A 16,183-nucleotide genomic window follows, 5' to 3' on the forward strand; every position below is an offset into this window, starting at 1 on the left:
TCATTCTGATGTAATCAAAATTATGATCAGGTAACTTCCCCTTCCCCAAACCATGAAATGATTCCCTAGAGCAAAGTTCAACAAACTATACCTTGTGGGTCAAATCCAGCTGCCTGCTTTTGCACAGCTTGTGAACTAGGAATGGTTTTTGTAAGTGAAGATTTGTAATGCATTTATTGATGGGGCATATCTCTAAACCCCAATTGAGTAAAACAGGATCCCCTAAAAAGAAGTTCATATGGTTGACCTGTATTATGAAAAACAATTATACTCAATTAACACACATATACACACACACATATATATATTTTTGTGTGTGACAGAGTCTCACTATGTCACCTTCAGTAGAATGCTGTGGTGTCACAGCTCACAGTCACAGATCACAGCAACCTCAAACTCTTGGGCTTAAGCAATTCTCTTGCCTCAGCCTCCCCAGTAGCTGGGACTACAGGTGCCCACCATATCACCCGGCTATTTTTTTGTTGTAGATGTCATTGTTGTTTGGCAGGCCTGAGCTGGGTTTGAACCTCCCAGCTCTGGTGTATCTGGCTGGTGCCCTAGCCACTGACTTAGAGGTGCTGAGCCTATGTCTTATTCTTAATAGTTACTATAGGGTCTGGCACATGCTATCACTAAATTCATTCAAAAAATTTTAATGAATTAATATCTCAATTCCAGTACCCCTTTCATTGTATTATAAATTGTTAATGTCTTTTATCTCTTCAATAGATTGAGAGCTCCTCTTATTCATTTTTATATTTCTTAGGCAGAGGCAACACAATTCCAAGTATATAATAATTATTTTACCTCAAATTCCTGGCTTCAAGCAATTCTCCCACCTCCCTTGGCCTTCTAAAGTGCAAGGATTACAGGCGTTAGCCACCACTCCTGGCCTAAAATGTTAATTTTGAGAGCAATGCAAAAGATAGTTGATTCAGAATAACTTATTGGAAATAATAATATGTGTATTATGTATCCATTTACAGATAAGGAAACCAGAGCACAGAAAGGTCAAGGTCACATTGACAAAAATCGTCAAAGTCCAAGCTAGTGCCAATGTGTTCTGATGTTCCCACCCATGATACCATGTTACCTGAATCCTTTCAAAACAGACACTGAATGAGGGAGATTATAAAAAAAGAGATGTAGACCTCAGCTCAATGAAATCAATCAAAATTCTAGTAGACATTTTTGTAGATATTGAAAAGTTGATTCTAAAATTGGCTACTTTTTTTTTTTTGAGACAAATTCTCACTTTCTCACCCTGCTTAGAGTGCTATGGCATCATAGCTCACAGCAACTTCAAACTCTTGGACTCAAGTGATCCTCCTGCCTCAGCCTCTTGAGTAGCTCAGACTATTGGTGCCCACCATGATGTCCAGCTACTTTTTCTATTTTTGATAGAGACCGGGTCTCATCCTTGCTCAGGTTAGTATCCAACTCCTGAGTTCCCAAAGTGGTAAGATTATAGGTGTGAGCCCACTGCATCCAGCCAATTGACTATAATTCATAATGGTCAAGACATTTTTTTTTTTTTTTGTCTGGGGCTGGGTTTGAACCTGCCACCTCCGGCATATGGGACCGGCGCCCTACTCCTTGAGCCACAGGCGCCGCCTAAGACATTTTTTTTTTTTTTAAGTTGGAACATTCACACAACCTGATTTCAACACTTAGCCTAACTAAGACAATGTGGAATTGATGAAAAAACAGACATATAGATGAATGGAACAAATAGATAATATAGAAATAGACCCACAAATATTAATATATTTTGACAAAGGAGTAAAAGTGTTTAGTGAAGAAAGGATAGTCTTTTTAACAAATGTAGCCAAAACAATTGGACATCTATATGCATAAAAAACGAAACATAATCCACATCTTACAAGATATACAAAAATTAAATTAGGATGGATCATAGACCTACCTGTAACCTAAAACTATAAAGTTTCTAGAAGAAGAAAACATAGGGGAAAATTTTTGTGATCTTAGGCAAACATTTTTTAGATAGGACACGAAAGTATATGAACCACAAAAGAAAAAAAAAGATAAATTGGATTTAATAAAATTGCAAAAACCCTTTTACACTCTTTGAAAGACAGTGTTAGGAAATTAAAAGACTATCATCTATGGGATACAATATTTACAAGTCACGTATTTGATAAAGGGCTTATGTCCAGACTCATACAATAGTAAAGAGAAAACAAACCATCCAGTTAAACTAGGGAAAACATTTAAACAAACCCTTCACCAAAGAAGGTATATGAATGAGAAATAGGCACATGAAGAGTTGTTCAACAGCATTAAGCATTAAAGAAATGCAATTTAAAACTGTAATGACAAAAAACAACAAAAACTCTAACACTACCAAAGGCTGGCAAGGACACAGAGCAATTGGAACTCATGCAACACTGGTGGAAATGCAAAATGTACAGCCATTTTGGAAAACAATTTGGTATTTTCTTATAAAGTTGAATATATATTTACCCTATGACCCATCAATCCCAATTCTTAGATATGTGCCCAAGGGAAGCCCAGACATGTGTCCACACAAAGATCTGTATACAAATTTTTATGACAGCTGTATTCATGATCCTCAATAGCTGGAAACAACCAAGACATCTTTCAACAAGTGAATGATGGATACATCACAGTACATCCATATAATAGAAAATCACACAGCAATAAAATGGATGGACTACTTATCTGTGCAAAAATATGGATGAACCTAACAAGCATTATGCTAAGTGAAAGGAACCAGATTGAGAAGGCTACATGCTGAAAGATCCTATTATATGACATTCTAGAAAAGATAAGACTGTAGGGACCAACAGCACATAAGTGGTTACTAGGGTTACGGATAAAGGGAGAGGTTATGTACAAAACAGCACAGGAGAACATTTGGAGATGAAAATATTCTGAATACATTGTCTAAATTCTCATGAAGGGCACCTAAAAAGGATGACTTTATTATGCATAAATTATAACTCAGGAAATCTGACTACAGAAAACTAATGAATAAATACAGTCTCTAAAGTATTCTTCAAATCCGTGAGAGGTAATCCATCAGCCAGTGAGTTGTGGACACAGTTTAGCAGATTGTGACCGGCAATTTTAAAAAGTGCAACAGAATAGAATAGGAAAATAAGTCATTGCACAAGGAAGAGGAATATTGTTAGTGAAACACTTATTTCACTTTCATACACAACCATGCATATACCATATTAATGCATCTTGAAAACAGAATCCATCATCATTGTGTGTTTAACAAAACAATTTAATACAGGATACTGGTTACACAAATGATGAAAAGGCTGAGAAGCCAAATAAGGGAAGGCGAGGCAATCAGAGATTAGCAACAGCAGAAACCACTAATACCCTTAGACTGGAGGGACAAAGAGAGGTGACAGTGTTGCTGGATCCCAGAGCTGGAGGCAGCTAACAAAGCTGAAGTTACAGGGGGGCCCTTTCTGCTGGAGCTGGGGCCAGAAAGCAGATTTAGCTACGGTCAGAGATGCACCCCAGGCAGAGAAAGATGGGGAAAATCATCCCAGCTTTTCCATTCTTCCTCCAGTGTTGTGGCAAGGCCTGGTCTAGTTCAGAACCAGCCAGAAGTCAGTTAACAACCTGGCAGCCTCAGAAATGCAGCATATTGGGATCAGCATCTTTGTGACAGAGTAGCAGCATAGCAGGAGTGGATTTGACAGAGAACAGGCCAGGGGCAGATGCAGTTGTGAAGTAAAACATATTTGGGGGGCAGTGCCTATGGCTCAAAGGAGTAAGGCGCCAGCCCTATATGCTGGAGGTGGCAGGTTCAAACCCAGCCCCAGCCAAAAGCTGCAAAGAAAAACAAAAAACACATATTTTTGATTGAGAGATTCTAAAAGGTTAAAAGCAGAGGGGGAGGGGTGGGGAAAATAAAAGGTTAAAAGCCGTTACCTTAGAGGGAAGCTACCCTCTCTATTTTATGCTATTCTCTCTATGTACTACATAGAGAAAAAATAAAATCAAACTTTTGGTCATTACAGGATACCAAATTTTGCCCTGTTGATGTGCTCAGACCACTTCTCTCATTAGTTTTGGGGTAGTCTTACAAAGGTTCCTAGTAGAGAAGGTAAAACTCTCGGAAGATACAGGTGAAACTTAGGCTAGAAACAACAGTGCAAGAAAGAAGTATACAAGTAGCAAATGTGTAAGCAAGAAAACTCTTTGCTCTTGTGCAAGGAAAATAATAATACGTGGTTAAAAACTGGTAAGCTAGGTACCAAATTGCCCCGGCCGCAGCTGTATGTGTGAGAGTTGTATAAAACCAGCTGCATATACAAGGAAGCCAGTAGACAAAATTCATCTACACCACCCTATTCCTGACTTTCAAAACTTTGACCTTCAATTATTTGAGAACTATGATCCCACCCCCAAGAAATGGTTCTCAAGTTTTCCTTGTTGAATCATCTGCTAGCCCCTCACCACCTCCCTGATTTGAGATCAAAACTAATGGTTGATTCCTTGTGCTTGAAAACATCTCAGCACCCACTTTTGGGGCATCTACACCTATACCAACAGGGCAGGACAGTGTACTTCAATCTGTTTCATTGCTCCCTGGTCTCCTTTAGTTATCTTTAAATATGGTTCTGGCAATATTGTTTTAAACTCAACTGTAAAATTATCAAGAGTTCTTTTTAAAGGCAATGAATATGTTTGTCGGATGAATGAATGAATGGATGGATCAAGGCAGTGCTAAATTTCAGCCAGGCTGGATGGGGAATCCTCAAGCCATTTAATTTCCCGGCTGTTAATTGAAAGACCACCAGAATGCACTGCCATCTGGTGGTAGCATAACCTACGTGTAGGAAAAGTACTTGCAGAAAAACAAGCTTGGATGTAAAATGAAAGTAAATATCACAATTTTTTTTTTTTTCAGATACTAGCTGCTTATACTCACCACTCCTCATTTGGCTATCTTTGATGCCAATCGCATTTCACCTTGATTATTTAACACTCGTACAAAGAACATTAGAAGGATATGTAAATACTACATGGATGTCACTAGCTCAGACACCATATGGTGGAATAGGTGGTCCTTTGACAGAATAATGTCAAAGGTCTGTGTGTGTTCTGGGTTTGAACTCAGCTGGCACCTTACCCACTGAGCTACGGGCGTCGCCCTCTCATCCTCATTTTTCAGATGAGAATTCCTTAGGTGAACTCCAAATATTCTTTAGATCCCACTATTTAGAATAAAATCTCTTTCCAGTTTGTTTCTAGGCCTTAATAAAACCTCTATTTCAGAACACAGTCATTAAAAATAAAATCAAATATTTTAAGTGTTCAGGAAACCAGAAATGTAAAATAAGGAGTCTGTGTTAGTTCAGGCCCTCTGGCACCAGGCAGGTAATGTCAGAGATGCAAGAGACCAACTGGGAGAAATGCCCAGGACAGGTGAGGGAGGAAGCAGCGTAGGGAGGAAGTTGGTGCTGGTCTAGTACCTGTGAAAGAAGAGGAGGAAGGAAGGAAGGTTGAGTAAAAAGGGGCTCCATTGGCGGCGCCTGTGGCTCAGTTGGTGGGGCGCCAGCCCCATATGCCGAGGGTGGCGGGTTCAAACCCGGCCCTGGCCAAACTGCAACCAAAAAATAGCCGGGCGTTGTGGCGGGCGCCTGTAGTCCCAGCTGCTCGGGAGGCTGAGGCAAGAGAATCGTGTAAGCCCAAGAGTTAGAGGTTGCTGTGAGCCGTGTGACGCCACGGCACTCTACCCGAGGGCGGTACAGTGAGACTCTGTTTCTACAAAAAAAAAAAAAAAAAAAGGGGGCTCCATTCCAAGCAAGTTTTGCAAGGCAGATGGGGAACTTAAGAGCGTATTCTGCAGGATCCTCCTGACCTAGTGCAGTCCTGAGCTGGAAAGCAGCCTGGGGCAGTGTGGTGCAACCTGGAAGTGGTTAGGGAACAACAGCTGGGTTCCTCGCCAACTATCTTCCCAGCATCCGGAAATCCAAACAGCATATTTCATGTCCCTCAGACAGTCCATGCGATGCTATCCTGAAATATATAATAAGGTTATCTTGGCAAAATGGAGCTGAGGTTCAGCAAGTCTCCCACTTGCTAAGTGGCTTCCTCCCTTCTGGTAAATCTCTACAACTTTGTAGCAAGGACTCGTCAGATCTGCTGCCTGTGTCTCTGTGGTCACCGCCACCTGGCCCACTAGCCTTGGCCCTGTTGATCTCTGTCTGCTTCAGAAATTACCTTTCAGTCTCTTCAAGACGGCATTCAGTGCTGCCCACACGCAACTGGGCACACGTCGCCCATCACCTCCCAGAAGTTCAGTCCTCAAAGCCCAAGACCCTGCTGCCTCTGCCACCTCTGGATTTCAGCTGCTTGGTTTCCCCTCTTTCTGGGCCATCTCCTTACAACAAGCAACCTCTGTTCTCCGTGTCTTGGTGTCCTGCCAGCACACATAAGATACATCACCTATATCTAGTTTTTCTCTTTCTGCACAAATAATAGTGACTATACATGCTGTTTTGCACTTTTTCATTTAACTGCATATCTTGGCAACATGTGCATCATTTCAGAAAGGACCTTCTTTTTTATGGTCAAGTAGTACTGTTTGCTTAGATGTATTAACATTATACATTATTCCAGCAGTCCCATACTGATGAACTCTTACCAATCAAAGGTTGTTACCCATCTGTGACTATTACAAACAATGCTATCATGAAATACCTTGTATGTATATCATTTTCAACATGGGTGAGTTGCTGAAGATTATCAAAGACAGATATTAAAGTGGTGAAAACACTTTACTCAGTAAATAGTGACAGTAGCGAAAAGAGCTGAGCTCCATTCTGATTTGTGCAGAGGAAAGTGGGCATTTTCAAGGAAGAAAAAGGCCGAGGAAAAGGAAGAGAGTGGGTGCTCCAAGTAGAGTCTGGGAAGTGAAAAATTACCAGAAGCAGGTAAGAAAGTTGGTCAGTGTCACCATGATCAGGCCAGCTGTGTGTGCCACCTGGCACTTACTGAAGTTAAGATTCTATTCTCCACAGAGACCGAGAGAAGACAGGTCCCATTCTTCCCAATGGTTGCATTTCAAAGGAATGGCTTTCAGGTCCTTGAGAAAGATAGCTAGGTCATAGGAGATATGTACATATACAGTGACTATCCATAGTACATTGGTTCTAGGAACCCCAAGGACACCAAAATCCCCAGGTGCTCAAGTCCTTGGTATAAAATGGCATGGTATTTGCATACAACCTATATACATCCTCCTGTATCCTTTAAATCATCTTTAGATTACTTATAATATCTAATACAATATATAACAATGTTAATAATTGTTATACTGTACGGTTAGGGAACAATAACAAGAAAAAAGGTCTGTTTAGTATAGGCAATTTATTTTCCAAATATTTTCGATCCATGGTTGGTTGAATCCATGCATGTGGAAGCCATGGATGGAGAGGGCTGGCTGTAAATCTCAAAGGGACACAGGAAGAGTGGGAGCTTTTAAAAACTAAATTCTCCAAGAAAGATGGCGTCAAAGGCCTGCTTTAGGTGTTGGCTTGAGCAAACTGAGCTTAAGCTTTCAGATGGGAACTCAAAGGGGAACTGGGTTGTCCCTGGGTGCCACTGTATGTTAACAGAAGCCATGCTAGGGTTGGCTAAGTGTCTTAGGGCAGGGATCCTCCCCCAACATCCTCAATAGTCTCCAACCATTTGGCAGGGAAGGGGGTTGGATGAGGTCATTATGTGCCAAGAATTCTTTTGCAATTCTCAGAATGCAGCTGCAAGATAAATTTTAGAACTGCAATCACTGGGTCAAATTGTTCCCCTTGGAGACAACACCAACTTATGCTCCTACCTGGAATACATAAAAATACCTGTTTCTTCACTTTTCCTCATTCTCAGGCAATATCAAGTGTTAACATTTTTTTTATCAAGGTGAATATAATATGTAGGCTACCCTATCTTTTCTTTTTTCTTTCTTTTTTTTTTTTTTTTCTTTGAGACAGAGCCTCAAACTGTTGCCCTGGTTAGAGTGCCGTAGCATCATAGCTCACAGCAACCTCAAACTCCTGGGCTCAAGCGAGTCTCCTATCTCGGCTTCCCAAGTAGCTGGGACTACAGGCGCCTGCCACAATGCCCGGCTATTTTTTGGTTGCAGCCATCATAGTTGTTTGGTGGGCCAGGGCTGGATTCGAACCTGCCAGCTTAGGTGTATGTGGCTGGCGCCTTAGCCGCTTGAGCCACAGGCACCGAGCCAGGCTACCCTATCTTCTTGTAGTTTCAATTTTATTTATGTAATGAGATTGAACATTTTTTCATATGAGTAAGTTTATTTATATTTCCTTTTCCGTAAACTTCAGGTCATATCCTTTACCTAATTTTAGATAGCATTGTTGATATTTTTTCTTATGATATTTAGTAGCTTTTTATATATTATATTAAGAAAATTATCTTTTTCCATGTAATATATACATTTTCTAATTTGTATTTTAGCTTTGTTTATAGTGTTTCCTGGTTATGATAACATTTTATTTCTATGTAACCAGATTTGTCAATCTTTGTTTTTCTTTCTTTTTTTGGCAGGGGTGGAGAGAGAGAGAGACTAGTCTTTGTTTTTATTTTTCTATCATGGATTTTGTATCACTCTTTTTTTTTTTTTTTTCCTTTTTTTTTTGTAGAGACAGAGTCTCACTGTACCGCCCTCGGGTAGAGTGCCGTGGCGTCACACGGCTCACAGCAACCTCTAACTCTTGGGTTTACGCGATTCTCTTGCCTCAGCCTCCCGAGCAGCTGGGACTACAGGCGCCTGCCACAACGCCCGGCTATTTTTTGGTTGCAGTTTGGCCGGGGGTGGGTTTGAACCCGCCACCCTCGGCATATGGGGCTGGCGCCCTACTCACTGAGCCACAGGTGCCGCCCGGATTTTGTATCACTCTTAAAAAGACATTCTTCATTCTGACATTGTTTGTTAAAATCTCCAGTGGTTTTTATCTAGTGCTTTGATGGATTAAATTTTGATCAATTAGTAACTTGTCCTGATGTAAGATGTGAGTTACGAATCTAAATTATTCTTTTGCTAAATGGCCACTGTTTCTCCCATCTTACTTATTTATTTATTTATTTATGAGTCAGGGTCTTGGTCTACCGCCCAGCTAGAACAGAGGGGTGGTGATAGCTCACTGCAACCTCAAACACCTGGGCTCAAGAGATTCTCCTGCCTCAGCCTCCTGAGTAGCTAGGATGATAGGCACCCACCACAATGTCTAGCTAATTTTTCTGTTTTTAGTAGAGACCGGGTCTTACTCTTCCTCAGGCTGGTCTCGAACTCCTGAGCTCAAGCAATTCTTCCTCCTCAACCTCCCAAAGTGCTGGGATTACAGGCAATCACTGATATTTAATATTTCACTCCTCCTCCCCACCTTTTTTTTTTGAGACAGAGTCTCACTATGTCACCCTCGGTAGAGTGCTGTGGCATCACAGCTCACAGCAACCGCAAACTCTTGGGCTTAAGTGATTCTCTTGCCTCAGCCTCCCTCCCAAGTAGCTTGGACTACAGGCACCCGCCACAGTGCCCTGGCTATTTTTTTTTGTTGGAGTTGTTTAGCTGGCGTGGGCCAGGTTTAAACCCACCACCCTCGGTGTATGTGGCTGGGGCCATAATCACTGTGCTACGGGCACCGAGACACAATTCCCCCTTTTTATTCAAAATGCTACCTTTATCATACCTTACACATTTTCTTTGAGTTTTTACATTTTCAATTAAGCTTTCGTTTTTGTTTTTTTTTTTTGTAGAGACAGAGTCTCACTTTACCGCCCTCGGTAGAGTGCCATGGCGTCACACGGCTCACAGCAACCTCCAGCTCTTGGGCTTATGTGATTCTCTTGCCTCAGCCTCCCGAGCAGCTGGGACTACAGGCGCCCACCACAAAGCCCAGCTATTTTTTGGTTGTAGTTTGGCCGAGGCCGGGTTTGAACCCGCTACCCTCAGTATATGGGGCCAGCGCCCTACTCACTGAGCCACAGGCTCCACCCAAGCTTTCATTTTTTAATCAAAGTTCTTCATACCCCATGACTGCATTAATGTTCACAGCTATGATTTAATAATAAACACACACACACACACAAAAGTTCTTCATACAAATAGCTTAGATTTAAATGATTCTTTTTGCCATATTACAAAAAATGATCCTTGTCTGGGCCCACTGGCTCAGGACTTTGGGGAAGCTGAGATGGGAAGATTATTTGAGGCCAAGAGTACAAAACCAGCATGAGCAATATGCAATATCCCATCTCTACAAAAAATAAGAAAAATGAGCTGGACATGGTGGCATGTGCCTGTAGTTCCAAGTATTTCGGAGGCTGAGCCAGGATGATTGCTTGAACTCAGGAGTTCAAGGCTACAAGTGAGCTATGATTGCGTGTTTGTGCCCCTGCACTCCAGCCTGGGTGGCAGAGCAAAGCTCTGTCTCAAAAAACAAACAAAACCCCCAGAAAAACACCCCCTCCCCCACAAAGTGCCCGTATTCAGACTTCTCTTTACATTTTCCCACACCCAGCTTAACCATTTTCTCTTTGCAAGTCATTATTTTCGGATTTACCTCCAAGTCTCTAAGTGAAACATATTTATATTTCTTGCTTTTTAAACCTTACTAGTGCAATTCTGTCCTGCTATGTAACATGAGAGTTTAGCTCTTGTTTTTTCCTCCCTCTATGCTACCACAAATTAAGACTCTTTTAAACATTCTTCTAATATAGTTACTTTGTAATTTTGGTTATATCTTTAGATACTGTTGCAACCATGTGAACACTTCATTGTTTAACCATGTAGAAAATAATGAATAATGATTACGTTTCCTTTTTTACACTTCTTGTTTACCTTTGAGTTCAAAGTAGTTTGAATTTTATTTGTTTACTTAGTTTATGTACTTCTGATTCAGCTCTGAACTTTCCACCTAATTTCTAAATACCTTCACAAAATGTTCAGATGCACCCAGTATTTTGGATCCTGCACGAATCCTGATCCTTTGTAAGTTATCTGTTTTTTTCTTTCTTTCTTTTTTTTTTGCAGGAATTATTTTTTTTATTAATATTAAATCATAGCTGTGTACACTAATGTGATCATGGGGCACCATACACTGGTTTTATAAACAGTTTGACACATTTTCATCACACTGTTTAACATTGCCTTCCTGGCATTTTCTTAGTTATTGTATTAAGACAATTATATTCTACATTTACTAAGTTTCACATGTACCCTCGTAAGATGCACCACAGATGTAATCCCACCAATCACCCTCCCTCTGCCCATCCTCCCCCTCCCTCCCATCCCTCTCCCCCTTCCCCATATTCTTAGGTTATAACTGGGTTATAGCTTTCATATGAAAGCCATAAATTAGTTTCATAGTAGGGCTGAAAACATTGGATACTTTTTCTTCCGTTCTTGAGCTACTTTACTAAGAAGAATATGTTCCAGCTCCATCCATGTAAACATGAAAGAGGTAAAGTCTCCATCTTTCTTTAAGGCTGCATAATATTCCATGGTGTACATATACCACAATTTATTAATCCATTTGTGGATCGATGGGCCCTTGGGCTTTTTCCATGACTTAGCAATTGTGAATTGGGCTGCAATAAACATTCTGGTACAAATATCTTTGCTATAATGTGATTTTTGGTCTTCTGGGTATATACCTAGTAGAGGAATTATAGGATTGAACGGCGGTAGATCTATTTTTAGATCTCTAAGTGTTCTCCAAACATCTTTCCAAAAGGAACGTATTAATTTGCATTCCCACCAGCAGTGTAGAAGTGTTCCCTTTTCTCCACATCCACGCCAACATCTCTGGTTTTGGGATTTTGTGATATGGGCTAATCTTACTGGAGTTAGATGATATCTCAAAGTAGTTTTGATTTGCATTTCTCTGATGATTAAAGATGATGAGCATTTTTTCATATGTCTGTAGGTCGTGCGCTTGTCTTCTTAAGTTTCTCTTCAAGTCCCTTGCCCAGCCTGTGATGGGATCACTTGTTCTTTTCTTGCTTATACGTTTGAGTTCTCTGTGAATTCTGGTTATTAAACCATTGTCGGAACCATAAACTGCAAATATCTTCTCCCATTCTGATGGCTGTTTGCTTGCCTTACTTACTGTGTTCTTGGCTGTGCAGAAGCTTTTTTGTTTGATCAGGTCCCGGTAATGTATTTTTGAAGCTGCTTCAATTGCCTGGGGGGTCCTCCTCATAAATCAGTCCGCTCAGACTGATTTCTTCAAGGGTTTTCCCTGCACTCTCTTCCAGTATTTTTATAGTTTCAGTTTAAGTTTAAATCTTTAATCCAGTGAGAGTCTTAGTTAATGGTGAAAGGTGTGGGTCCAGTGTCAGTCTTCTACAGGTTGCCAGCCAATTTACCCAGCACCATTTGTTAAATAGGGAATCTTTTCCCCATTGGATGTTTTTAATAGGCTTGTCAAAGATCAAATAACGGGAAGTAGCTGGGTTCATCTCTTGGTTCTCTATTCTGTTCCAGACATCTACTTCTCTGTTTTTGTGCCAGTACCATGCTGTTTTTTTTTTTTTTTTTTTTTTTTTGTGGTTTTTGGCCGGGGCTGGGTTTGAACCTGCCACCTCCGGCATATGGGACCGGCGCCCTACTCCTTGAGCCACAGGCACCGCCCTACCATGCTGTTTTGATCACTATCGATTTACAGTATAGTCTGAGGTCTGGTAGCGTAATTCCTCCTGCGTTGTTTTTATTTCTGAGTAATATCTTGGCTATTTGAGGTTTTTTTCTGATTCCATATAAAATGATGTATTATTTTTTCAAGATCTTTAAAGTACAACAGTGGAGTTTTAATAGAGATTGTATTAAAATTGTATATTGCCTTGGGTAGTATGGACATTTTAACAATGTTGATTCTTCCCAGCCATGAGCATGGTATGTTTTTCCATTTGTTAACGTTCTCAGCTATTTCTTTTCTTAGAGTTTCATAGTTCTCTTTATAGAGATCTTTCACGTCCTTTGTTAGATAAACTCCCAAATATTTCATCTTCTTTGGCACTTCTTTGAACGGAATAGAGTCCTTAACTGTTTTTTTCAGCTTGACTATTGTTGGTATATATAAAGGCTACCGATTTATGAATGTTGATTTTGTAACCTGAGATGTTGCTGTAGTCCTTGATCACTTCTAAGAGTTTTGTAGTAGAATCCCTGGGGTTTTCCAGATGTACAATCATATCATCTGCGAAGAGCGAAAGTTTGATCTCTTCTGACCCTATATGGATATCCTTGATCACCTTTTCTTCCCTAATTGCAATGGCTAAAACTTACATTACAATGTTAAAGAGCAGTGGAGACAATGGGCAGCCTTGTCTGGTTCCTGATCTGAGTGGAAATGATTTCAATTTAACTCCATTCAATACAATATTGGCTGTGGGTTTGCTGTAAATGGCCTCTATCAGTTTAAGAAATGTCTCTTCTTTTTTTTATTTTTTTTGTGGTTTTTAGCCGGGGCTGGGTTTGAACCCACCACCTCCAGCATATGGGACCGGTGCCCTACTCCCTGAGCCACAGGCGAAGAAATGTCTCTTCTATACCAATTTTCTTAAGAGTTCTGATCATGAAGGGATGCTGGATATGATCAAAAGCTTTTTCTGCATCAATTGTGAGAATCATATGGTCTTTGGTTTTTAATTTGTTTATGTCCTGAATTATACTTATAGATTTACATATATTGAACCAGCTTTGAGACACTGGGATAAAATCGACTTGTCATGATGTATAATTTATTTGATGTGTTGTTGGATTCTATTTGATAGGATCTAGTATAGATATTTTTGCATCTATATTCATTAGTGATATTGGTCTATAATTTTCTTTTCTTGTTGGGTCTTTTCCCGGTTTGGGGATCAGGGTGATGTTTGCTTCATAGAACGTGTTGGGTAATCTTCCTTCTTTTTCTACATTTTGGAAAGGTTGAGTAATATAGGTACTAGTTCCTCTTTAAAGGTTTGGTAGAATTCTGACGTGAAACCATTTGGTCCCGGGCTTTTCTTTTTAGGGATATTTTGTATGTTTGATGCTATTTCAGAACTTCATATTGGCCTGTTCAACATTTCCACTTGATTCTGGCTAAGTTTTGGAAGGTGATGTGCTTCCAAGCATTGGTCAATTTCCTTCAGATTTTCATATTTCTGAGAATAAAGTTTCTTGTAATATTCATTAAGGATTTTTTGAATTTCTGAGGAGTCTGTTGTTATTTTGTCTTTGTTGTTTCTGATTGATGAAATTAGAAATTTTACTCTTTTTTTCCAGGTTAGGTTAGCCAAAGTTTTATCTATTTTATTGACCTTTTCAAAAAACCAACTTTTTGATTTATTGATCTGTTGTATAATTCTTTTGTTTTCAATTTCATTTAATTCTGCTCTAATTTTGGTTATTTATTTTCTTCTACTGGGTTTGGGGTTGGAATGTTCTTCCTTTTCCGGTTGCTTGAGATGTCCCATTAAGTTGTTAACTTCCTCTCTCTCTGTTCTCTTGAGGAAGGCTTGCAGTGCTATAAATTTCCCTCTTAGGACTGCCTTCACGGTATCCCAGAGGTTCTGATAATTTGTGTCTTCATTGTCGTTTTCTTCCAAAAATTTGGCAATTTCTTTCTTGATCTCATCTCTGACCTAGCTATCATTCAGAATAAAGTTATTTAACTTGCATATTTTTGTATGAGTATGCAGGTCTTGTTGTTACTGAGTTCAACTTTTATTCCATGATGGTCCAAGAGGATGCAAGGAATAATTTCTATTCCTTTAAATTTACTGAGGTTAGACTTGTGACCTAAGATGTGATCGATTTTGGAGTATGTTCTGTGGGCTGATGAGAAGTATGTGTATTCAGTTTTGTTGGGATGAAATGTTCTGTTTAGTAGATGTCTGCTAAATCCAAATGTTGGATGGTTAGGTTCAAATCTAAAATTTCTTTGCTCAGCTTCTTATTGGAGGATCTATCCAACACTGCCAGAGGAGTGTTGAAATCTCCAACTATTATGGAGCTGGAGGAAATCAAGTTGCTTATGTCTGTTAGAGTTTCTCTTATAAATTGAGGTGCATTCTGGTCGGGTGCATAAATATTTATAATTGAAATCTCATCATATTGAGTATTACCCTTAACATATATGAAGTGACCGTTCTTATCCTTCCTTATTTTTGTTGGTTTAAAGCCTATTGTGTCTGCAAATAGAATTGCAATGCCTGCTTTTTTCTGGCTACCATTTGCCTGAAATATGGACGACCATCCTTTCACCCTGAGTCTATATTTATCTTTTAAGGTAGGATGTGACTCTTGTATGCAGCAAATATCTGGGCTAAGTTTTTATATCCAGTCAGCTAACCTGTGCCTCTTTAGAGGACAGTTTAAGCTGTTCACATTAATGGAGAATATTGATAAGTCTGGTAAAATTTTGGGTATCAAGTTTTTCTAAAGTCCAGTGGACATTTTTAATCCTTTCACCACTGTGGAAGTTGGAGTTTGATCAAAAGTTCTGGGTGAGTTTATTTTTGTGGTAGAGGATTGGGCTCGTCATTATGGAGGATAGGTCTGAGAATATCCTGAAGAGCTGGTTTGGTTATGGCAAATTTCTTCAACATATGAATGTCATTAAAGTATTTAATTTCTCCATCATAAATGAAACTCAGTTTAGCTGGATACAGGATCTGGGGTTTAAAGTTATTTTGTTTTAGGAGATTAAAAGTCGATGACCATCCTCTTCTGGCTTGAAAAGTTTCAGCAGAGAGATCTGCAGTCATTCTAATATTCTTCCCTTTGTAGGTAATGAATTTCTTACGTCTGGCTGCTTTCAGAATTTTCTCTTTCATATTAACACTAGTGAAGTTAATTATGATATGCCTGGGGGATGTCTTATTCGGATTGAGTCGTGCTGCGGTTCTGAAACTGTCTGCTATCTGAATTTCAGAATCTCTTGGCATGTCTGGAAAATTCTCTTTCATAATTTCACGGAGAAGGGCCTCTGTGCCTTGTGAGGCCACTTCATCACTTTCAGGGATTCCAATGAGGCAGATATTACCCTTTTTCAAATTATCCCAGATTTCTCTGAGAGAATGATTTGTTTTTGCTGTTTCTTTCTCTTCCTCTTTGAGAGTTTGAGAGCATTCAAAAGCTTTGTCTTCAATGTCAGAAATCCTT

At 39.7% G+C, this 16,183-nt stretch overlaps 1 long non-coding RNA gene across 1 annotated transcript in view; it reads right to left on the reverse strand.

The window, feature by feature from the left end:
* Window positions 1-5,902: 5,902 nt before the first annotated feature.
* Window positions 5,903-16,183, reverse strand: part of LOC128571759 (uncharacterized) — a 68,532-nt gene continuing 58,251 nt past the window's right edge. Inside the window, exons 4-5 of the long non-coding RNA XR_008375961.1 lie at window positions 6,235-6,433; window positions 5,903-6,030 (exon numbers count right to left, since the gene is read on the reverse strand). This is a non-coding gene — a long non-coding RNA (uncharacterized LOC128571759). The remainder of the gene's footprint in view (window positions 6,031-6,234; window positions 6,434-16,183) is intronic.

The sequence above is a fragment of the Nycticebus coucang genome, chromosome 19, assembly GCF_027406575.1.
Source record: "Nycticebus coucang isolate mNycCou1 chromosome 19, mNycCou1.pri, whole genome shotgun sequence".
Taxonomy (NCBI): Eukaryota; Metazoa; Chordata; class Mammalia; order Primates; family Lorisidae; genus Nycticebus; species Nycticebus coucang.